This window comes from Desmodus rotundus, chromosome X (genome assembly GCF_022682495.2).
Source record: "Desmodus rotundus isolate HL8 chromosome X, HLdesRot8A.1, whole genome shotgun sequence".
NCBI classification, from domain to species: Eukaryota; Metazoa; Chordata; class Mammalia; order Chiroptera; family Phyllostomidae; genus Desmodus; species Desmodus rotundus.
The window spans coordinates 49744197-49768204 of record NC_071400.1 but is presented as its reverse complement, the minus strand read 5'-3'; the positions used below and the strand labels follow the sequence as shown (position 1 = coordinate 49768204).

The 24008-nt window shown below is 38.3% G+C and overlaps 1 long non-coding RNA gene across 1 annotated transcript in view; it reads left to right on the top strand.

Moving 5' to 3' along the window:
• Positions 1–21372, top strand: part of LOC139440525 (uncharacterized) — a 125653-nt gene extending 104281 nt beyond the window's left edge. Inside the window, exon 4 of the long non-coding RNA XR_011650758.1 lies at positions 21125–21372. This is a non-coding gene — a long non-coding RNA (uncharacterized lncRNA). The remainder of the gene's footprint in view (positions 1–21124) is intronic.
• The last annotated feature ends 2636 nt before the right edge of the window (positions 21373–24008 follow it).

The following is a 24008-nucleotide window of genomic DNA, read 5'->3' as shown; positions in this document are numbered from 1 at the left end:
TTTAAAAAATATTTGTTGTGAAACAGTATGTTGTGTCATGCTATCAGCAGTCTTATACATTTACAGTTTACTGCATCTCTTGATTGCATCATTGTCTCTTGCACTTGATTCAGCCTCCTATTGTTTTGTTTGTCATGACCCCTAAGCATTCAAAATCCACTGCTAATATTACCAGTAAGTGGCCACATCAAATGATATTTCTGGAAATGAGATTAAAACTGATTAAGGACTACAAAGGTGGGAAATAAGTGATGGTTATTGTTCTCCAGTCAGGCATGTCCCAGGTCACCACAGCTATGATCTTGATAAACAAGAACAAAAGGACAGAAGCTGTTAAAGGACACACTTCATTAAAGGTGATGAGACAAACAAAAATTCAAGAAGGGCCTATCAGACATGGAGAAACTTCTAATGACCTGGATTGAAGACCAGACACAGAACCATATTGCTCTCAGCACGTGATAACCACAGCCAAAGCAAAAAAGTTCATGTTGTTAAAAGAAAAGTCTACACTTACCTATGATGTTGAATGCACTGCTAGCTCTGTGTGGTTTAAGCTATTCAAGGATCATTATTCATTACATGATGTGAAAGTGAGTAGTGAGTCTGTGATTGCAGATGTAAAAGTAGCTACAGAAGTTTTGGAACCTCTAGATAAGCAGATTATAGAGTAAAATTACTTGCCAGAGAAAATATTCAATATGGATGAAACCTCCTTATTCTGGAAACAGATGCCTGAAAGGACTTTCACCCATAAGGAAGCCAAGTCAATGACAGGTTTCAGGGCTTTTAAGGACAGGATAATATTTTTGCTTGGGGGTAGTTTTACAGGCTACAGAGTGAAACCCTTTGTGATCTGGGACTGTGAGAACCTCTTGTAGCTAAATTGAACAGCAGTTGTGGGTAATTGGGGGACAAACTGCTTGTGATTGGCATCTAAAGTAGTGTGGGATCAGTCTTTTGGGACTGAGCCCTTAAACTGTGGTAGACAGTGTTAGAATTGAGTTAAATTGTAGAATGTTCAACTGGTATAGGAAAACTAGCTGGTATGGTTGGAAAACCCCCCACAAATTTGGTGACCAGAAGTATCAGAGTGAAGTATGTATTACTGTGTAAATAGTAAAAGGCACACACAAGAGAGAAACACAATAGATGGAAGACTGAGGTTTTTCATGTACACAACCCAAGTGTCAATAAATAGATAAATAAATAAACAAAATATGGTATATCCAGAAATAAAGTATTATTCATCCATAAAAAGAAATGGAGTTATGATACATGCTACAGCATGGATGAACCTTGAAAACGTTATGCTAAGTGAAAGAAGTCAGACACAAAAGGACTAAGGTGTGATTCCACTTATGTTAAATATCTGCATTAGGCAAATTCTTAGAAACTAGAAAGTACATTAGGTATTATAGTGGCTGAGGGTGGAAGACTGGGGAGTATTTGCTTAATGGTTATAGAATTTCTTTGGGGGATGATTAAATATTTTTGGAGATAGTGACAGTTGCACAACATGTAAATGTAATTAATGCCACTGGATTGTACAATTAAAATGGTTAAAATGGAAAATTTTATGTTATATATATATTTTTACCACAATTAAAAAACAAACAAACAGTGTAGCCCTGACTGGTGTGGCTCAGTTGGTTGGGAGTTGTCCCGCAAAGCTAAAGATTGCTGGTCAAGGCACATGCCTGGATTTTGGGTTTGGTCACTGGTTGGGGTGAGTATGAGAGGCAAATGATTGATGTTTCTCTCTCACATCAGTATTTCTCTCCCTCTCTTTCTTCCTCCCTTCCTCTCTCTCTAAAAAAAAAAAAAAAAGTGTAATATACCAATAAATGTTGAATTATACACTTTAAATGGGTTAACTGTATGGGATGCAAATTATATCTCAATAAGACTATAAAAACACAGACAAATAATGAGTGATTAGGTTCCTAGAAACTCAAATAAGTCTCAGATCACTCTAATGACATGATTTATTAAATCAGTTTAATAGTTACAGTGAGACGCTAAGGGAGAGAAGTGGAGTATGTTAACACAATTAGGACAGGAGGCCAGCAAACTAAAACCACACATGGATTATGTAATGTTTATACTTCCTGTTTCTCTTATCCATATCAGCCTTCCCCACTGATGGTGGGGTTAGGAGGACTGGAGATGAGATTTGAGCAAAGGGACTTTGTGGATGAAAGAAGACTGAAGCCAATGGTATAAACACACTCTGTTGAAGAGCTGTAGGTGCAAATCTGTCTTTCCAAAGCTGATTTTTTTCATAGTCCAATGAGCAGCTAGGGATATTTTCTTTTCATTTCCTTGCCAAAGGAAACAGGCCCAGAACAGGTATCACTCAGGGGTGGCTGATTTATGTCCTCATGAGTACTGTGTGACTCATATATGAGTGTACCATGAATATCAGTGCCTCAGAGGCCTGATGTATATTTAGTGTACTGTGAATATTAGGTGTCTCCTGTGCTTCATGAATATTTAGGTCTACTTGGTTCTTCTAGCCCTTCTGGTTTATGGTCTTCACACATATACTCTATGTCTTTACAATTAGTTTGCAACATCCCATTTTATAAATGAGGAAATTGCACAGAGAAGTTTAGTAACTTGTAGGACTTGCCAAGGTCACAGATCGAGTCAGGATTCAAATTCTGGTACCTTGACTCCAGAGCTCATGCTTTTAATAGCTATACTCTACTGCCTCTGAGGACCAGTCTGAGGTAAGGGACTATGAGTATAAGGCAGATATCATAAAAGAAGTTCTGAGTGCTATGGAAACTAATTGGAGAGAGCTTTATAGAAAGATGTTATGGAAGTATCATCTGAGATGAACTAGGACGAATGAAAGGATAATAACAAGCAGAAATCAGAGCAGAAGTGTTCAATTATTTGTAATTTAAAATAATTTAGCATAGTGTGGTATTGTTTGTGTGTCTGTTTTGGTTGAAGTTGCAACACAGGTGCAACCAGTATTCTAGTTAGTAGTTCACATTCCAGAGAGCCAACTGTCATTTTAATTCAGAGGCATTGTGTTGCAACCGGTCAAGGCCGAACAGATCCACTCTTGCCTCCCGTAGATGGAAGAAAATGTGTGGAGCCGTGGGGACGCTTGACATGCCTTTATTCATGGGTGGGTGAGCCACGCATGCCACAAGCTGCATTACTAACGAGTGGGAAGCCCTTACCTGTTTAAGTACTACAGGAGAACAAAGCCAGAAAACTGACTAAACCTTACATAACATAACATAATTCTGTGCATACGAGCCCACTTTATGTTATGGGAACAGTTTATCGGACCCAGTCTCAAGGCTATGAGAACACAGGTTATCAGGCCCCTCCAAGGCTATGGGAACACTGCTCCTCTTAGTTACCCAGACACCTGGGTAAAGAAACCAGACTGCCTCCACTTACACTACAGGCATCTACCCCTAAAGTGGTAGCTACACTTTATTTATTTTTCTTTATTTATAGCTATACTATATATAGCACTACAAGGTGCTTTACTAATTACCATTGTGAATGTTGGAATCTGGTTTTTATTGGTGAAATTTTGACTTGTTAATTAACAAAATGGACATCAGAAATGAGTGTTCATTGTTGTAATTAAAGGTATTAAAATATGTGGATTAGCTAAAATATTTTGCATACACACTTCATTCTTATATGAGTAGGATAAAAATAAATCAAGGTGTATGGCCTTTATCATTAGGAATACCAGCACTCAAACCAAAATGGACTCTAGGACCCAGCCTTCAGTTTGGAAGATTTCTAATTGCCTGATGCAGACTATAGGCTAACAGAATTCTGCTTCTGGAATGTAATCACATCTGGTAGTTTTAGTAGGTTTTGTTCATTGAGTAAACGTTTATATACACATGAATTCCAAAATCACCTGCAGTAACCTCACAGGGTCACAAGGGTCTACAGTCTAAATTTGGAAATCAGCATTGTATATATGGGGAGAAGAACAGTTTTACATCATTGGAGCTTCATTTTAGGAAAGTTAATCTGATATTGGAATATAGGATGAACTGAATGGGGGAAAGAATACTCAGTCTAGATGAAAAGTAGAAAGGTGTGGAGGAAGATGGCGGTGAGATAGGTGGGAGCAGAGTCCACTTCCCCTCAACACCAGTGAAACACCTAGCTGATCTGAGGAGCAGAGCGAACAGCCAACGGTATTCCAGCATATATGAAGATCGGAGACCAAAGATAGAGGACACTGAAAGATCTGACGGTAAGAAGAGTGCTTAAGGACAATAAGGTCCCTGGGACCAGCGCAGGGACCAGAGCGGCTGAAGCCCAGGCCCAGGTGCAGGGTCTGCTGCAGGATTCTTGGGACAGAGCCAGACTGAGCTGTGTGAGCAGCCAGGTGCTTGTTTGGACCAGGGGGGCTTGAATAGGAAGAATTTCTCAAAAAGAAAAAGAAAATAGAGGCACTCAGCAGCTAGTTAGAGAACTCTCTGCAGCAGCCGGGGCCTCTGGAGCCCCTCCCCCCTCAGCCCCTGGACGGTGAACACCGGATAAGCAGCCCCAGCGCTCACCTGAAGCCCAGTTGCACACGCCTAGATTAGCGGACTGGGGGCCCACACCTGAGACCCTGGCGGGACGCCCACAATTGAAACCTTGGGTGGCTGCACACTGGGAGCAGACATTAGCTGCCCCACGCACAGGCCCAAGATGGCATACCGGCGGGCTGTGAGACTCAGACCCAAAGCAGCAGACTGGCCGGCCATGTGACCCAGGCCCAAAGCGGCAGATCGGCTGGCTGATCAATGGCCTGGGTGCCTGAGGGCAACCACAACTGAAGCACCGGTTCTGAACAACTCCCATCTAGCCCCTGTGCACAGAGCCCTACATCCCTACTGGCTCTGTAGGACTGAGGCAGAACACCCAGCAGAGGGGAGCTGCAGGGCTAGGAGAGACTGCATTCCCCGGAAAGACTCGACCCAGTAGGGGCCTGAACTACCCCATAGCAGCACCAAGAGCCCCTAGCATCTAAGACAGCAAAGAGCAAGAAGGGAGAGTGTGACTTGCCCCTAATTGGTGCAACTCAAGGACAGCACAGCTGGTGAACTAAAGGCCTAGTGGGGAGCAGAAGGACCCGGAGGAACTGGACTAAGGCTGAACAACACCAAAGAGTGTGGCTCAGGAATGGAGAAAAGTGAAACCAAACCTTCAAACCACCCCCTCCCGTGCCACAGACAGGAAGACCAGCAGAACTAACCTGACCCAGTTAAAGCCAGCAGAAGACTTTTTTTTTTTCCTCCTTTCCCCCTGAATTCCTTCTTCCTTTCTGTCCTTCTTTCTTTTTTTATTCCTTCTTCCTTCCATCCTTCACCTTTTTTATTCCTTCTTCCTGCCTTCTTTTATTTATTCTGTTGTTTTAATTTTTGTTAAAATTCCTTCTTATCTTGCCTCCGATCTTTCTTTATTCCTTCTCGCTTCCTTCCTTTCCTTTTGATTCCCTTTTTCCCTCCTTCCCTTCTTTTTTTTCCTTTTCCCCCCCTTTATCTTTTTCCCACAGGTGAGACACTAAAACCTGGAGTGCTGAAAAGACCAGAGTTAGACACTGTTAGACCCATAAATGTCAACTCAAGACCAGTGAGCACAGGAGACTAAGGAAATGGCACCACTGAATCCCATTGGCATTCTACCATAGAAGTTCATACCATAAACCCAGGGAGTCAGAATAGATCAATTTAAGAAGCAGAGGCTAACAAGAAGAGTCCCACAAACAGTGGGAAAACAAAGAAACAATCCCCAAATGAAAGGAAAGGAGGAAGCCTCAGAAAGAATGCTAACTGAAAAAGAGGCAAGTCAACTATCAGATACTGAGTTCAAAGCAATGGTCATCAGGAAGCTCACTGAGCTCTCTGAGCTCAAAGAGAACTACCAGAAACTACAGGGAAACTACAATGAACTCACTGCAAACTACATCAACATGAAAAAGGAAATAGAAACTATCAACAAGGGCCAAGAGGAAATGAAGAATACAATTTCTGAATTGAAAAACACAGTAGAAGAAATGAAAAGCAGACTTGATGAAGCAGAGGATCAGATCAGCGAGCTGGAGGACACAGTAGAAAAAAAAAAAAACCCAGAAAGAGCAAGAAAATGAAAAGAGGCTCAGAAAGAATGAAGAGATAATAAGGGAAATGCAGAACAACATGAAACGTAACAATATCCTTATAATAGGAATATCAGAAGGAGAAGAAGAAGAGCAAGGGATAGAAAACCTGTTTGAAAAAGTAATGATGGAAAATTTCCCTAATCTGAGGAGAGAAAAAGTCACCCAAATCCAGGAAACACAGAGAGTCCCAAGCAAGAGGAACCCAAAGAGACCCACTGCAAGACACATCATAATTAAAATGGCAAAATTCCAAAACAAAGAGAGGATCTTAAAGGCAGCAAGGGAGAAAAAGGAAGTAACATACAAGGGAGCCCCAACAAGGTTAGCAACTGACTTCTCAATAGAGACGCTCCAAGCCAGAAGAGAATGGCAAAAAATATTCCAAGTAATGAGAAACAGAGGCCTGCAACCAAGACTACTTTACCCAGCAAGGCTCTCAATCAAGATAGAAGGCCAAATAAAGAGTTTCCCAGACAAAAGAAGTCTAAAAGAATATACTTCCACCAAACCAGCTCTACAAGGGTTGCTAAAGGGACTGCATTAAGGAAAGGAAGGAAAAGAGAAAGACAGAGGAACACAGGTAGGAAAAAATGGCAATGAATAACTACCTATTGATAATAACCATTAACATAAATGGATTAAATGCTCTAATCAAAAGACATAGAATAGCTGAATGGATAAGAAAACATGACCCACACATATGCTGCCTATAAGAGACCCAACTCAGGACAGAAGACCTACACAGACTGAAAGTGAAGGGCTGGAAACAAATTTTCCAAGCAAACGGACAGGAAAAAAAAGCAGGGGTAGCAATGCTCATATCAGACAAAATAGACTTCAAAAGAAGGGCCAAAAGGAGAGACCCAGAAGGTCACGTCATAATACTCAAAGGAAGAATCCACCAAGAATACATAAACATTGTAAATATATATGCACCCAACATAGGGGCACCCAAATACATAAAGAAAATCTTGGAGGACATCAAGAAAGATATTGACAGCAACACAATTATAGTAGGGGATTCTAACACCCCACTGTCAAAAATGGACAGGTCTTCCAAACAAAATATCAACAAGGATATTGTGTCACTTAACAATACCCTAGAGGAAATGGACTTAACTGATACATGTAGAGATTTCCATCCCAAAGAGCAAAATACACATTATTTTCAAGTGTATATGGAACTTTTTCAAAGATAGACCACATGATAGGACACAAAGCAAGCCTCAACAAATTCAAGAAAATTGAAATCATATCAAACATTTTCTCTGACCACAAGGGACTGAAACTAGAAACCAACCCCAAAGGAAAAAAAACCCAAACACTCAAAATCTTGGAGACTGAATAGCATGCTATTAAACAATGAATGGGTCAAGAACGAGATTAGGGAAGAAATCAAAATTTTCGGGAAACAAATGAAAATGAACTCACAACAACCCAAAACCTATGGGCCACAGCAAAGGCAGTCCTGAGAGGGAAGTTCATACCAATACAGGCATACCTTAAAAAGATAGAAACATTTCAAACAACCTAACCCTATGCCTACAAGAACTGGAGGAACAACAACAAAGACAGCCCAGAGCAAACAGAAGGAAGGAAATAACCAAGATCAGAGCAGAACTAAATGACATAGAGTCTAAAAGCACAATTCAAAGGATCAATGAATCCAGGAGCTGGTTCTTTGAAAAGATAAACAAAATCGACAAGCCTTTAAGTAGGCTCATCAAGAAGAAAAGAGAGAGGATCCAAATAAACGCAATTAGAAATGAAATAGGAGAGATTACAACTGATTCCACAGAAATACAAAGGATTGTAAGAAATTACTACGAAGAACTGTATGCCAAGAAATTTGAAAACCTAGGTGAAATGGACACATTTCTAGGAAAATATACTCTTCCAAAACTGAATGAAGAAGAAGCAGAAAACCTGAACAGAGCAATAACAGCAGACGAAATTGAAGCAGTCATCAAAATTCTCCCAACACACAAAAGCCCTGGACCAGATGGTTTCACAGGAGAATTCTACAAAGCATTTAAGGAAGAGCCTACCCCTATCCTTCACAGACTGTTCGAAAACATCCAAACTGATGGAAGACTTCCAAACTCTTTTTGTGAAGCCAGCATCGTCCTAATCCCAAAACAAGATAAAGACACAACAAAGAAAGAAAACTTCAGACCAATATCGCTGATGAACATGGACGCTAAAATTCTCAACAAAATACTGGGAAACCGCATCAGCAATACATTAAAAAGATCAAACACCATGACCAAGTGGGATTCTTCCCAGGGATGCAAGGATGGTACAATATTCGCAAATCAATAAACATAATACATCACGTCAACAACAGCAAAGACAAAAATCACATGATCATGTCAATACATGAGGAAAAAGCGTGTGATAAGACACAGCACCCATTTCTGATAAAAACAATCTGCAAAGTGTGAATAGAGGGAGCATTCCTCAACATAATAAAGGCCATATATGAGAGACCTACAGCCAACATCATACTCAATGGACAAAAACATAGAGCTTTGCCACTAAGATCAGGAACAAGACAAGCATGCCCTCTCTCACCACTCCTATTCAACATAGTATTGGAAGTCCTAGCCACAGCAATCAGACAAGAAAAAGCAATAAAAGGCATCCAAATTGGAAAGGAGGAAATGAAACTGTCACTGTTTGCAGACGACATGATAGTGTACATGGAAAATCCTATAGATTCCACCAAAAAACTACTCGACTTAATAAATGAATTTGGCAAAACAACTGAGTACAAAGTCAATACTCAGAAATCAAAGGCATTGCTGTAAACCAACAATGATACTGCAGAGACAGAAATCAGGAAAAAAATCCCATTTGATATAGCAACAAGAAAAATAAAGTACTAAGGAATAAACCTAACCAAGGAGGTAAAAGACCTGTACTCAGAAAACTACACAACACTGAAGAAAGAAATGAAGGAAGACACAAACAAATGGAAGCATGTACCATGCTCATGGATTGGAAGAATTAACATCATCAAAATGGCCATACTACCCAAAGCAATTTATAGATTCAATGCAATCCCTATTCGAGTACCCATGGCATATTTCACAGATATAGAACAAACATTTCAGAAATTGATATGGAACCATAAACGACCCCGAATATTTGCAGCAATTTTGAGAAAGAAGAACAAAGCAGGAGGGATCACAATACCTGATATCAAACTGTATTACAAGGCCACTGTAATCAAAACAGCCTGGTACTGGCATAAAAACAGGCACATAGACCAATGGAAAAGAAGAGAGAGCCCAGAAATAAACTGAAGTTATACAGACAATTAATATATGACAAAGGAGGCAGGAGCATAAAATGGAGCAAAAACAGCCTCTCCAACAGATGGTGTTGGGAGATCCAGACAGCTACATGCAAAAAACTGAAACTTGATCACCAACTTACGGCACACACAAAAATAAACTCAAGATGGATAAAAGACTTAAATATAAGTTGTAACACCATAAAAGTCCTTGAGGAAAACATTGGCAGGAAAATCTCAGACATTCCATGGAGCAACATCCTCACAGACATGTCCCCTAAACCAAGGGACATAAAGGAAAGAATAAACAAATGGGACCTCATCAAAATAAAAAGTTTCTGCATGGCTAAAGAAAACAGCACCAAATTACAAAGAGAACCAACAGTATGGGAAAACATATTTGCTAATGATACCTCAGACAAGGGCCTGATCTCCAAAATATAAAGAACTCACACGACTCCACTCCAGGTATACAAAGAACCCAATTAAAAAATGGGCAAAGGACTTGAACAGACACTTCTCCAAGGAAGACATACAGAGGGCCCAGAGACATAGGAAAAGATGCTCAGCATCACTAGCCATCAGAGAGATGCAAATTAAAACCACAATGAGGTACCATCTCACACCAGTCAGAGTGGCCAACATAAACAAATCCACAAACAAATGTTGGAGAGGATGCAGAGAAAAGGGAACCCTAGTGCACTGTTGGCGGGAATACAGACTGGTGAGACCACTGTGGAAAACAATATGGAATTTCCTCAGAAAACTAAAAATGGAACTGCCCTTTGACCCAGCAATTCCGCTGCTGGGATTATACCCTAAGAACCCTGAAACACCAATCCAAAAGAACCTGTGCACCCCAATGTTCATACCAGCACAATTTACAATAGCCAAGTACTGGAAGCAACCTAAGTACCCATCAGCAAACGAGTGGATCCAAAAAGTATGGTACATTTACACAATGGAATTCTACGCAGCAGAGAGAAAGAAGGAGCCTATACCCTTTGCAACAACATGGATGGAACTGCAGAGCATTATGTTAAGTGAAATAAGCCAGACAGTGAGGGACAAATACTATATGATCTCACCTTGAACTGGAACATAATCAACAAAAGAAAAAAGCAAACAAAGTATAATCAGAGACATTGAAGTTAAGAACAATCTAACAATGGACACGGGGGAGTGGGGAGGGGACAGTGAAGAGAGGGGATTGCAGGAACTACTGTAAGGGACACATGGACCAAATCAAGGGGGAGGGAGTGGAGGGATGGGGAGAAAAAGCATGCAACTGTAATTGAATAACAATAAAAAAAAAAGAAGAGACAATAAAAAAATTAAAGTAAAAGAAGCATATAAGTAAAAAATTATATATAACCTGTGATTATATTCCTTATTTTCATGATTATACTAGTATTCACATCAATAACCGAAATATATAAGCATAGTTTAAGTTTAAAAACATTTGTTTGATCTCCTAATGGAGTGGAAAGGTTGAACAGATATCTGATTATTGAGTCATAAATATATGAAAGTTTTCAACAAGTTATCAAACTTTAATATATCTGAGTGTGTTGCCAGAGGAAAATCTATTAGCCTTTACCTAGAAATTCTTATGTCAATACTATTTTTCATATATAATGTTAAAATATTTAATGATATGTATCTAGTGATTCATAGACATGCACTAGAATAAGAAGCTTTAAAAAACAAGGAATAAATTCCATAAACTGAAAAAAAAAAAGGAAAGGTGTGGTATCTGTGAGAATGGAATAGAGAGACTCGGTTAAAGAAGCATGGTAGAGGAAGTGTATGTGTGGCTTAAAATTTAAATAAATGTAGGCAGCAAAGGGAAGAGGAATGATATTTATAATAATCACATATTTAGAGCAATGTGCTAAGCATATTTATGTAGTTTGTATTTATTAATGACTTCTTGTGGTGAGAACCATTAGGATTCACTCTCTTATCAACTTTAAACTATACCATAAAGCAGTATCAACTATGCTCATCATGTTGTACATTACATTTCCAAAACATATTTGTCTTATAACTGTCCCTTTGTATCTTTTGACCACCTTCATCCAATTCCCCCACCCTTTATACCCACTTCTGGTAACCACAAATCTGATATCTTTTTCTATGAGCTTTTTAGATTCTACATATAAATGAAATCATGCAGTATTTGCCTTTCTCTGTCTTAGTTACTTAGCATAATTCCTCCAAGGACCATTCATGTTGTCATGAATGGGAAGATCTTATTTTTCTTGGCTGAATATTAACAACACAGGGGTGAGCAAAAGTGGGTTTATAGCTGTTCAAATGAAAAATAATACAAGAATTAATAAATAATAATACAAGAATAAACTCTGTGTTTCACATACTCACAATTGTAAACTTACTTTTGCCCACCACTTATGTACATATAATAACATTTTCTTATCCATCTAGGTCAGACATTATGGTATAATATAACTAAAAACTCAAATTCAAAAGAGCCAAGAGTGCATTATCCTTTTAAGTTTCTATGAACTCATACAAAGCATGCCCTAAAGGAGCCATGCTGGTACAAGCTTAGTAACAACACTCAAGGAGTGATAGAATGTTGAAGGAAAATAGAATATATAACCCAAAATACACCTCTTTGACATAAAAATGATTTGGAGTTGAATACAATTAAAAAGCAGTAAGTGCTGAAAAACTCTCCCATTTTCTGCCTGAAGGTAAAGAATAAATTTTTCTGTTACTAGAGACAGATTCTAATCAACCCAAAAATAGCACCAGAGAAATCTGTATAAACAAACCTTTTTTTTGTTAAACTAAACCTTTTTTTTTTTCTAGTTACTTCTTCACCATTGACTACCCTAGCCCAGACCCTTTTGTCTTGTCAATTCTTCACAAATTGATTCTTTGTGTAAAAGACATAAAATTTTCCTGCTCTGATCACTTTGGGTCCCCATTCTATTGTGAAGGCTCCTGTGTATACATAAAAATTGCAAAAACTTGTATGCTTTTCTCCTGTTAATCTGTTTTTGTCAGTTTAATTTTCAGATCCATCCAGGAACCCTAAGAGGGTCAAGGAAAACTTTGACTTTCCATACAATGTAATCACACAGTCAAGCCATTGAAGCTAGGAAGTGAAGGAAAACATAACCCTGATGTTTCTATAGCCCCACTGACCCCTTTTTATGTATCTTTTCACAATGTGTCTTGTGTTGGCTTTTTCGCTGGTTTATCCTCTTTCCCCCCAACTAGGTTTTGAGTTGTGAGTTTCTTGAGGACAAATATCTTGTCTTACTCATTTCTTACCTGGCAGCACACATTACATCTCATGATGCTTATTGATGCTCAGATATTTTTTGATATGAAAAGCATTTGAATGATAAGAACTATGTAAATGTTAGATCGGTGTCACTCAAGAAACCAGACAGACACAGTGAGCCAAGGAGCAGGGTTTATTAGCGGGGAATAAGAGGAAATGGAGCCAATCAAGGGAGGTTGGGACTCGCCTGGTTGTTCTTAGGGCAGGGTTTTTAAGCACAAAAACCCACGAAGGGTAACTGGGGTGTTAGAGTGTGATTGGTTAGAGCTGGTTACTGGGTGCCATTTCTGCTGACCATTGTTCTTGATACATCTTGTCAGGCTCAAGTTAAAGCTGCATCCTGTTATACCGGATAGGCCAACCCCAGACCCCAATCTTAGCCGAACATCTGTTTATCATGGGTAGGGTCAGCAGGCAGCTTCCCGCCTTACAGTTTCCCGCTTGGTGATTTTCCATTCCTCCTAGGCCCGCCTAGGTCTTTCACTACATTAATAGTACACCAAGGTCTACTTCTCCTAGGCTAAACTTCTACTATTTGAAAAGATTTAGTTACTGTATATTAATATGATGATGATGGCACTAAAATTAGGAACGTTATCTTTGCTACCTTGATTATTTTTAACTGTAGTACTAAATTAATAATACAAAAGAGGAGTTTAATTCTTGTCAAATCAGTGCTATCTCACTTATTTATAGATATATAAATGCAGGCATACTTCATTTTATTGTGCTCTGCTTTATTGTGTTTTACATTTTTTTTGTTTGCTTTTTTTTGTTGTTTTTTGTTTTTTTACAAACTGTGGGCAAGACCCACCACTAGCAAAAAGATTAGAACTTACTTTATTGAGATACTGAAATTGGAAAATTGGCATTGGTGCTGCTTGTCAGCACCAGAACCAGTAAGCAGACACAGAGATTGAATCTTTGTGGGAACATTATTCAGATGTCCAGTGATCTAAGAAGACGGCAGGTTATGTACCCTAAAAGATCATCTTACCTTTTATTCCAAGTCAGCCTTTTTTATAAGGAGGAAAAAGTGTAGGTAAGGGGTTTGGAACTCAGAAAAAGGGTTAATTTAGAACTCAGGAAAATGTTTAATCAGGTAAAAGCTGCAGTCCAGCAATTCTCCTAGCATCCTTTCATCCATTGACCTGGTGACTCTTAATGTGTGTCCTGTGCATTTGTGTCCTGGGTGATTCTTTGTGTCCTGGGCAGCAGGATGTCTCTCCATGGAACACAATGGCTCAGATACCATCTTGATTGCTGGCAATCCCCTTGGGGCAAAAAGGTTGAATTTCTTGTGGTCTCATGTTAAGGTGGGTTCAGTTCCTGAAACAATAGCATTTTACATGCATTCATTACTAAGCTTATTAACTATCACCTAAAACTAATTTTTTCCCAACTCTTGAGTTCCCCATCAATACTTGCTTTATTGTGGTGATTGTAACTGGTCCCACATATCTCCAAGATATACTTATAATTAGGTCAACCTTAATTGTACACCTCCAGGAAACAGCATTTATATGGACCAAAATTTTGCAAATTTTTGTAAAGCAAATATTTTTTACTTTCTTGACTTATATGGTCTCCATTGAAGCTAATCAGATCTGCCATTATAGTGGAGAATGCACTAATAGACAATCTGTAAATGAAGTATGGCAGTGTTTCAATAAAACTTTATTTACAAAAGTACGTTGCAGTCTCTCAGGCTTCAATTTATGTTACATCTGTCCTAGAATGCAGTGTGAATGATGTCTCCTGGATTATGAAATGTGGTGTTTGTGTATATAATTTATGTAGACTAAATCAACTCAAAATTTTTTAATCTTTCTAGAAAATATTGTGGGGACTATCTACTTTCTACACATTTTACAGATGAGGAAACTTAGACTTTGACAGGTTAAGAGAGAAGTATTATAGCAGGGTGAGTCAGGTCAGATAGCTGGGGAGTGAGGGAGACCCCAGTTCAGGGGAAACCCAATAAGACACAGAGGCTGCACTTCCCCACAGAAGAGAAGAAGGGCAAAGGCAGGGAGAAATGCTAAGGCAGCAGACTGAAGCAGCAGCAGCAGCATCGGGAGGCTGCTTGAGGCAACTGTAAACAAACCAACATGCATTTCCCCAGTAACTGAACAGCACAGTGTGACCCCACAAGGGAGGGACTGTGAGGCAGAAGGCAGTTGCCTGAGGCAACAGTAAACAGTCAGTGTGCGTGGCCCCAGCAGCCCTCCAGCAGGAAGCAGCTCCTAACCCAGTTGGAAGGAGCATGTACTGAGGCTGTATGGGGCCAAAAATGTCAAAACACATGTGTATGGTGGAGGTCAGTGAGCTGCAGCAGGGGCCCGATGCCCCACCATGGGCCAAGATGCTTGTGTACCTGTGCACAGCCAGGAAACTTCTGCTCCCTTCCACAGAATGGTAACTGGAAGAGGGGAAAACTGTGACAAAAATGGCCGACATTGGCCTACATAGGTGGAAAAGCTGGTCACTAATTTGGGGAGGAGACTTGAAAACAAAACTTGCAGAAGTCTCGCTCTGTTCCTTGTCCCATGCCCCCAGTTGGAAAGCACTTGTGGAGCCAGCATCTGCCAGGCCTGCTGGCTTAGACCTAAAACAGTCAGAGGCCAGCTTGCAGAGGCAGAGTTTAGTGCTAGGATGTGTCTCACTGGGCACCAACCCTTAGGATGCTGTGCAACACACTGTACAGTTCCTGAACTGCTTCCATTCTTTGACCATGAGACCAGTTGTGGAGGCTGGGAGCAGCACATGGAAGTGTGAGCTGGGACCGTTCTTCAGCTCCAGGCGCTCAGGCAGCCTTGAGTGTCAAGGCCCCACAGATGAAGTTACCCCTGCATGACTACGTCCGGAGTGATATGGCAACATATCCCAGACCCCAGGGGAGAGAGAGCTGCTGTGAGGTGATGGTAATATTAGAGAACGGACCCAACTCTCAATGGTCCTGCTCCATGTGTCCCAATTCCCAGTTCAGACTTGTGGGGGTGAGGACATCCTATATTTTAATATTTCTTGGACACACTGAGTTCTGGACCCCATTACAAATCCCTATTTGAGGAAGGTCCTCTGGCTGCACCCTGTTACAGTAACACTGAAATTCACAAGTGTGCAGTAGAGAGAGACAGAGGGAGAGAGCCTGAGGATGGAGACCAGTTTCTGTAGCCATCTTGAGCTCCAAAAGGACAAACAAAAAATGAAGGGAAACTTCTGGGCCTGGATTTGGATTTCAGTCTTTCTGGAAACATGGGAATTTCTGTGCTTTACAGAGGAGGTTGGCTTGGAGCAGGAGTGCTCTCAGCACCCCCACACAAAATAGGGTACCTTATTAATAAAAACTTCTTTCTTTCTCCACAAATGTTTCTGTTATGCTTGTACATGGCGGCAAGCTGCTGGACCCCAGGCTGACTGGTTACAGAGAGACATACTTAAAGTAATATAGCTCATCAGTGTCAAAACTAGATATGAAACCCAGGTATCCTGACTCCTAGTCCAAAGTTCTTTCCATTATATCAGTCCATCAAGGATGAATATTAAATTATTTATCACATAGTTATAGTTTAAATGTATTTTTACTAATTAATGGGTTTATTTTTTGTTATACAGACAATAATGTATTTATTTATTTACCAATTAAATGTATTTATTGTATTCTAATTCTTTGCACATTGATGACCCACATTAGAGACAAGTAGTAACTCACACCAAAGTGATATTACTATAAAGCAGCAATTTTTAATATATACACATGGAAATAAATCTCTCACTCTAGTGCTAGGTGTTACAATATATTATCCATAATTTAAACTGTATGGTATTGTAGAAGGGTAGACACATAAATCAGTGGAACAGAAAAAAACCCAGATATACAATCACACAAATATACCCAATTAATTGTTAACAAAGGAGCAAAATTAATTCAATGGAGGAAGAATGGCCTTTTAAACAAATGGTGCTAAAGCAATTGGAAATCTACAGGCAGAAAGAAAAAAAAATCCTTCACATAATTGTCATACCATATATGAAAATTAAGTCAAAATAAACACCAGTTTAAATGTAAAACTATAAAACTTTTAGTTCAAACCATGGTAGATCCACTCACTCACTGATAGGCACTGAGGCTGTTTCCAGCTCTTGGCTATTGTAAAAGAACTGGTACATTTACACAATGGAATACTACACACCAGAAAGGAAGAAGGAACTCCTATCCCTTGTGACAGCATGTATGGAAGTGGAGAGCATTATGCTAAGTGAAGTAAGTGAGGTGATGAAAGACAAATATCATATGATCTCACCTAAAAGTGGAACCTTGTCAACAAAACAAAGAAGGGAGCAAAATAGAACCAGAGACATGGAAATAAAGAACAAACTGACAGTAAGCAGAGGGAATGGGGCAGGAGGAAAACGGGGCAAAGAAGAGAAAGGATTGTCAAGGAACATGTGTAAAGGACCTATAGACAAAGACAATAGGGGGGATTGAAGGTGGTAGATGGGGTGGGTAGAGTGGGGGAGAGTAAGGGAGGGAAATGGGGACAACTGTAATTGCACAAAAATAAAAAAAAATAAGGCATAAGATGAGAAATCTCCCCCCAAAACACACACAAAAAATAAAAATAAAAATAAAAACATGGTAGAAAACCTTTGGGGACCACCACTAGGCAAAGAATTCTTAGATTTGACAGCAAAAGTATGATCCATAAGGGGAAAAAATAGGTAAATTGTCCCATGAAAATTTAAAACGTTTGCCCTGCAAAAGATCCTGTTAAGAGGGATGAAAAAGATAAACTACAGAATTCGAGAAAATATTTACCAACCACATATATGACAAAGAGCTAGTATAGTATCTAAGATATATAAAGAACTTCCAAAACTCAACAGTCGAAAAATAGGCAAGATATATGAAGAGACATTTCACTGAAGAAGATATACAAATGGCAAATAAACAACAGAAAAAAAATGTTTGACATTAATCATCAGAGGAATGCAAATTAAAACTACAAATCAGAATAACTAAATGAAAAAAATAGTGATAACATCAAATGCTGGTGAAAATGCAGAACAATTGAATATCAAATATGTTACTAAAGATATTTGATAGGAAGGTAAAACGGTACAGCAGTTACAGAAATCAGTTTGGCAGTTTTTACAAAACTAAACCTACAATTTACAGCCCAGAAATTACAATCCTGGAAATTTATCCCAGAGAAAGGAAGACTTATGTTCATACTAAAACTTTATATGAGTGCTCATGACAACTTTATTCATAATAGTCAAAACCTTGTAACATTCCAGATGTCTTTCAAAGGGTAAATAGTTAAATTGTGGTACATAGAGTTGTACTCAACAATAAAAAAGAGTGGACTATTGAAGTACACTACAATTTGGATGAACACAAGAAAATTATGCTGAGTGGAAAAAGCCAGTCTCAAAAAGATATTGTTTAATTTCATTTATGTAACATTCATGGAAAAGGATAATTATAGAGGTAGATAATTGATCAGTGGTTACCAGGTGTTAGGGATGGGGAGGAGAGGTATAAGTGCAGCTATAAAGGGGTAGAATGAAGAAGTCTTGGGGTAATGATACAGTTGAATATATCAATTGTGGTGGTGGATACCCAAGGCTACCCATATGGTAATATTCCACAGAATCCTCCCTCACTCACACACATACACAAATTAGAGCATGTATAACTATGAAATTTGAATAAGCTCTATGGATTTTACCAAAGTCAATTTCTTGGATTTGATCATGTGTTATAGTGGTATAAGATGTTAATGTTGGAGGAGGCTACAGAAAAGGTACATGGGACTTCCCTATACATTTGTTTTGCAGCCTTCTGTGCGTCTATGCTTTCAAAAATTATATATTAAAGCATAAAATATATTTTATTCAAATTATATATATGCATATACATATATATATATATGAGAGACATGAGAGAAAGAGACAGAAATGAAAGTGAATGTCATCTTCAATTTAACAATCATTTATTTCATGCACTCTGTCGCCAAGATTCTGATTAACACATAGTTGAGTAAATGTGTTTTCAAAGAACATCCTTTTCTTTATTAAAAAATATATTTTAATTGGCATCTCTCTGATGGCCAGTGATGCTGAGCATCTTTACATATGTCTCTGGACCCTCTGTATTTTTTCTTTGGAGAAGTGTCTGTTCAAGTCCTTTGCCCATTTTTTAATTGGGTTTGTCTTCCTGGAGTGGAGTTGTGTGAGTTCTTTATATATTTTGGAGATCAGGCCCTTGTCTGAGGTATCATTGGCAAATATGTTTTCCCATTCTGTTGGTTGTCTTTTCATTTTAATGGTGTTTTTATTAGCCATGCAGAAGCTTTTTATTTTGATGAGGTCCCATTTGTTTATTCTTTCCTTTATGTCCCTTGCTTTAGGGGACGTGTCTGTGAGGATGTTGCTGTGTGGAATGTCTGACATTTTCCTGCCAATGTTTTCCTCTAGGACTTTTATGGTGTTATGACTTATATTTAAGTGTTTTACCCACCTTGAATTTATTTTTGTGTATGGCGTAAGTTGGTGATTGAGTTTCAGTTTTTTGCATGTAGCTGTCCAGACCTCTCAACACCATTTGTTGAAGAGGCTATTTTTGCTCCGTTTTATGCTCCTGCCTCCTTTGACAAATATTAATTGACTATAGAGACTTGGGTTTATTTCTGGGCTCTTTGTTCTGTTCCATTGGTCTATGTGCCTGTATTTTTTTTAATCATTTTTTATTATTCTATTACAGTTGTCCCAATTTTTTCCTCCTTTGCCCTCCTCTGCCCATCCCACCTCCTGCTCCCACAGTCAATTCCCACACTGTTGTCCATGTCCGTGGGTCATTCACACATGTTCTTGGACTGCTCCCTTCCCCTTCTTTCCACTATTTTCCCCTTCCACCCTCCCCTCTGGTCACTGTCAGTCTGTTCTATTATTTCTATTCCTTCTATTTTGTTTATTAGTTTATTTTGATCATTAGATTCTCCATAAGTGACTTCATAAGATATTTGGCTTTCACCAACTGACATATTTCACTTAACATAAAAGTCTCCAATTCCATCCATGCTGTCATGAAGGGTAGGAGTTCCTTCTTTCTTTCTGCTGTGTAGTATTCCATTGTGTAAATGTACTATAGTTTTTTGATCCACTCATTTAATGATGGGCACTTAGGATGCTTCCAGTACTTGGTTATATATAGTGCTGGTATGAACACAGGGATGCATAAGTCCTTTTCAATTGGTGATTTGGGATTCTTAGGGTATATTCCCGGCAGTGGAATTACTGGGTCAACAGGCAGTTTCATTTTTAGTTTCTTTGAGGAAATTCCATACTGTTTTCCACAGTGGCTGCACCAGTCTGCATTCCCACCAACAGTGCACTAGGGTTCCCTTTTCTCCACATCCTCACCAGCACTTGCTGTTTGTTGATTTTTAATGACGGCTATTCTGACATGTGTGAGGTGATATCTCATTGTGGTTTTATTTTTCATTTCTCTGATGGCTATTGATGCTGAGCACCTTTCCAGATGTCTATGGGCCCTCTCTATATCCTCCTTGGAGAAGTGCCCATTTTTTCATTGGATTGTTTGTCTCACTGGTGTTGAGTCAAATGGGTTCTTTCTATATTTTGAAGATCAAGCCCTTGTCTGATGGTTTTTTTTTTTTTTACCATAGAGTTTTATTTCTAGAATAGTACTATCAAATAAATATACATTGTAAGTAAAAAAGGGAGCTATATGTGTAATTTAAAATTTTCTACTCTCCATGGTACAAAATGTAAAAAAAACAAACAAGCAAACAAATGACTAATTTAAATAATGCATTTATTTAATCCAATATATTCAAAATATTGTCATTTTCAACATGTGATCAGTGTAAAAATTATCAATGAGATATTTACATTATTTTTATATTGTGTCTTTGAATCCAGTGTGCAAATTACATTGATAGTACATCTCAGTTTGGACTAATCATATATCAAATGCTCAGTAGCCACCTGTAGCTGGAAACTACCATATTGAACTGCACAGTTATAGAAATTAATATAAATGTGATCATAAAGTATGTACCCTTTGTCTAGAGAATTTTACTAAGTATGATGTTTTAAGAATTTTAAGATACTTGAGGAAGCAGTGGAGCAGCCTCCCCAGCAGACACAGAGATGCAGATCTTTGCAAAGACCCTGACTGGGGTTCTTTGAATGGTGTCACTGGGCTCTACCTCAAGGATGATGTTCACCCTCGAGGTGGAGCCCAGTGACACCACTGAGAATGTCAAAGCTAAAATCCAAGACAAGGAGGGCATTCTATCTGACCATCAGCATCTGGTTTTCACAGGCAAACAGCTGGAGTATGGCCACACTCTGTCATACCACAACATTCAGATAACATCCACCCTGCACTTAGTGCTTGGTCTGCAGGGTGGCATCATGGAGCCCTTCCTCTGCCAGCTCACCCACAAGTACACTGCAAGTTTTTCGCCTGCCTGCATCTCCTGTACTGTCAACTGCCACAAGAAGGAGTGTGGCCACACCAACAACTTGTGCCCCAAGAAGAAGGTTAAATAAGTCCTCTCCTCCACATCCTTGGACCCTCAGGGCCACCTTATGCCTTACCCCCGTGACCCTAGGTCCTCAATAAAATTTCCCTTTCATTGACTGGAGCAGTAAAAAAAAGGATTTTAAGATTTATTATGTATAATTTTAATTAAAACAGAAATTAATTAAAACAAAAAAATGGAAATAAGATGCTAAAAAAAGTAATGCAGAAGATGAGAGGAAAATTATTGACTTAAAGAATTCTACAATTTCAGTCCTTGTATTATGAAAGAGAAACCTAGACATGCTAATGAACTTTATCTTTCACATTATTATAAAATATCTTAATATATTATGTTTAATCACTAAAAAGGATAGAGTACCAATTTTCAAATCGGGGGGGGAGGGGGGAAGGGACAGTGGGGAGAAGGGTTTTCAGGAACTACTATAAAGGACACATGGACAAAACCAAGGGGGAGGGTGGAAGCAGGAGAGGGAGGTGGGTTTGGCTGGGGTGGGGTGGAGGGGTGGGGAGAAAATGCAGACAACTGTAATTGAACAACAATAAAATAATAAAAAATATCAGTAGTGGGAATAAAAATGGAATTAAAATATAAAGCAACTAAATAAAATACAGGGAAAAACGAACAAAAACTAAGAGAAATAACAAAATAAGATGATAATAATAAATCCAAATATGTTGGTAATCCCAGTAAATATAAATAGGCTGAACACACCAATTAAAGCACACAGGTTTTAAAGAGAATAAGAAAGCCAAATCCAACGGTATTATATTTATAAGATACATACATAAAATAAGGACACACATACTTTAAGTAAAAGGATATATATACTTGGAAAATATTAACCAAAAGAAATCTGGTATATCTCTGTTAATATCAGACAAAATATCCATCTAAAAAAGTAAATAGGACTACTGTAGTACATTTATATAAGGTAATACAACAGTGAAAATGATAAATATCACATGCCTAATAAGTATTATCATTTTAAGTTGTAGAAGAATATGTACATTATGATATAATTATATTGCTTAAAATCTTGCATGGCAAAACAATATTATATATCATTATGGATACATACATATTTAGTAAAGCAAGTTAAATCATATGTTGTAACGATGAGTAACAAGTTGAGAGCAGTAGTGTCAAATGAAGGCTGGTTCCTCAAATACAATCAATAAAACTTGCTGAGTTTATTTGCTTACCATGTTAAGGGAGAATACCACCTACTCCGAGCTTTGGTAGTATCTCAGAGGGATGAAAGCAAGGTCAGAATTTATTGATAATTGGAAGTTTGGTCTGAAGTGGGAATTATAATGTGGGGTCTTGATTAAGTTTTTGGTAAGGATTGTGGTTGTTGAAAACAACAATGGGAAGATTTTGAGGACAGGCATCCAAGAAATGTTAGGGCATAAACTGACTGTTGACTTTCCATTAAAAAGTTGAGGAATCTTTTGGGAAGTTCCTTTGATGAGCAATCAAGCCATTTGCTTGGACAAGAATCTCCTGGAAGAATTGTCATATTAATGTAGAGAGTAAGTTATATGTTGGAGAGGATAGGTAATTTCAGTCCTTGTTGGGCAAAATGAGAGCAAGGGTAGATGGTTTTGTTTCTCAGCAGTTAACTCTAGGGCAGAAGAATAGGATCAAGGAGAAGTACACAGGGGATTCAACTCTGCCTATAATGTTTTATTTTTTTCTAAAAATCTGATGTTAATATATGGTAAAATGCTAAGATTTCTCAAAGCCTGGTGATGGTTTACAGGTAAAATGGTTTATCTTTTAAAATATTTCTTTGCATTTTTCTGTAGGCTTAAAACATTTAATAATTTTAAAAAGTAATGTGATTGCTTTATAAACAATGACTAACTCTTTCTCTCTCTTTTTTGAGATGCCACATAGATCTCTTTTTTATCTGATTCAGCAAATAGATGGTCCAGTTACATTACAGTTGAGGTAGTTGACATTTCAATACATTTCATTCATAGTTTCCAAGATATGTTTCCTTCTCTTCCTTGGTCAAATTCATAGGACTTTGTTACTTCACATGTCTTGTCAATGAAAATTTTACAAACCTCTGTATCGATTACAAAATTTGTTGATTTTTTTCTTCTGAGAAGGCTATATTTCATTCATCTTTTCCCATGGGTTAAAGAGTTTTTTTTCCTAGTGTTTTGTGCATGGAGATGTATATATGCACAGACAAACAAACACACACAGATCGTATAGTATATACACATATTTATACACACAGTAGCATATGGGTTCAGGAGTCAGTTGGTTATGGGTTAGAATCCCAGTTCGGTGTCACTCATTAGGTGTGTGACCTGGGGCAAGTTATTTTACCTTTCTAAGACTCAATATTCTTATAGGTAAAATGAGAATAATAACAATAGCCACTTTGTAGGATTTTGTTAAGTTTAAATAAGAATGCATGAAGAATATTAAGCATAGATCTTAACATATAATAAGACTTAAAAATATGTTGATTATTATTATCATCACCTCTGATGGATATGGCCATGAGCCTCTGCTTGAACTGTTTTAACAATATTTTACTCTACAAGAAACTTTGATCTATTTGGGGTAACCTCTTACTGGAAACACAATGAGCTAAAACTCTTTGTCTATGAACCCTTCTCCCTTTAATTTCTCTTTTTT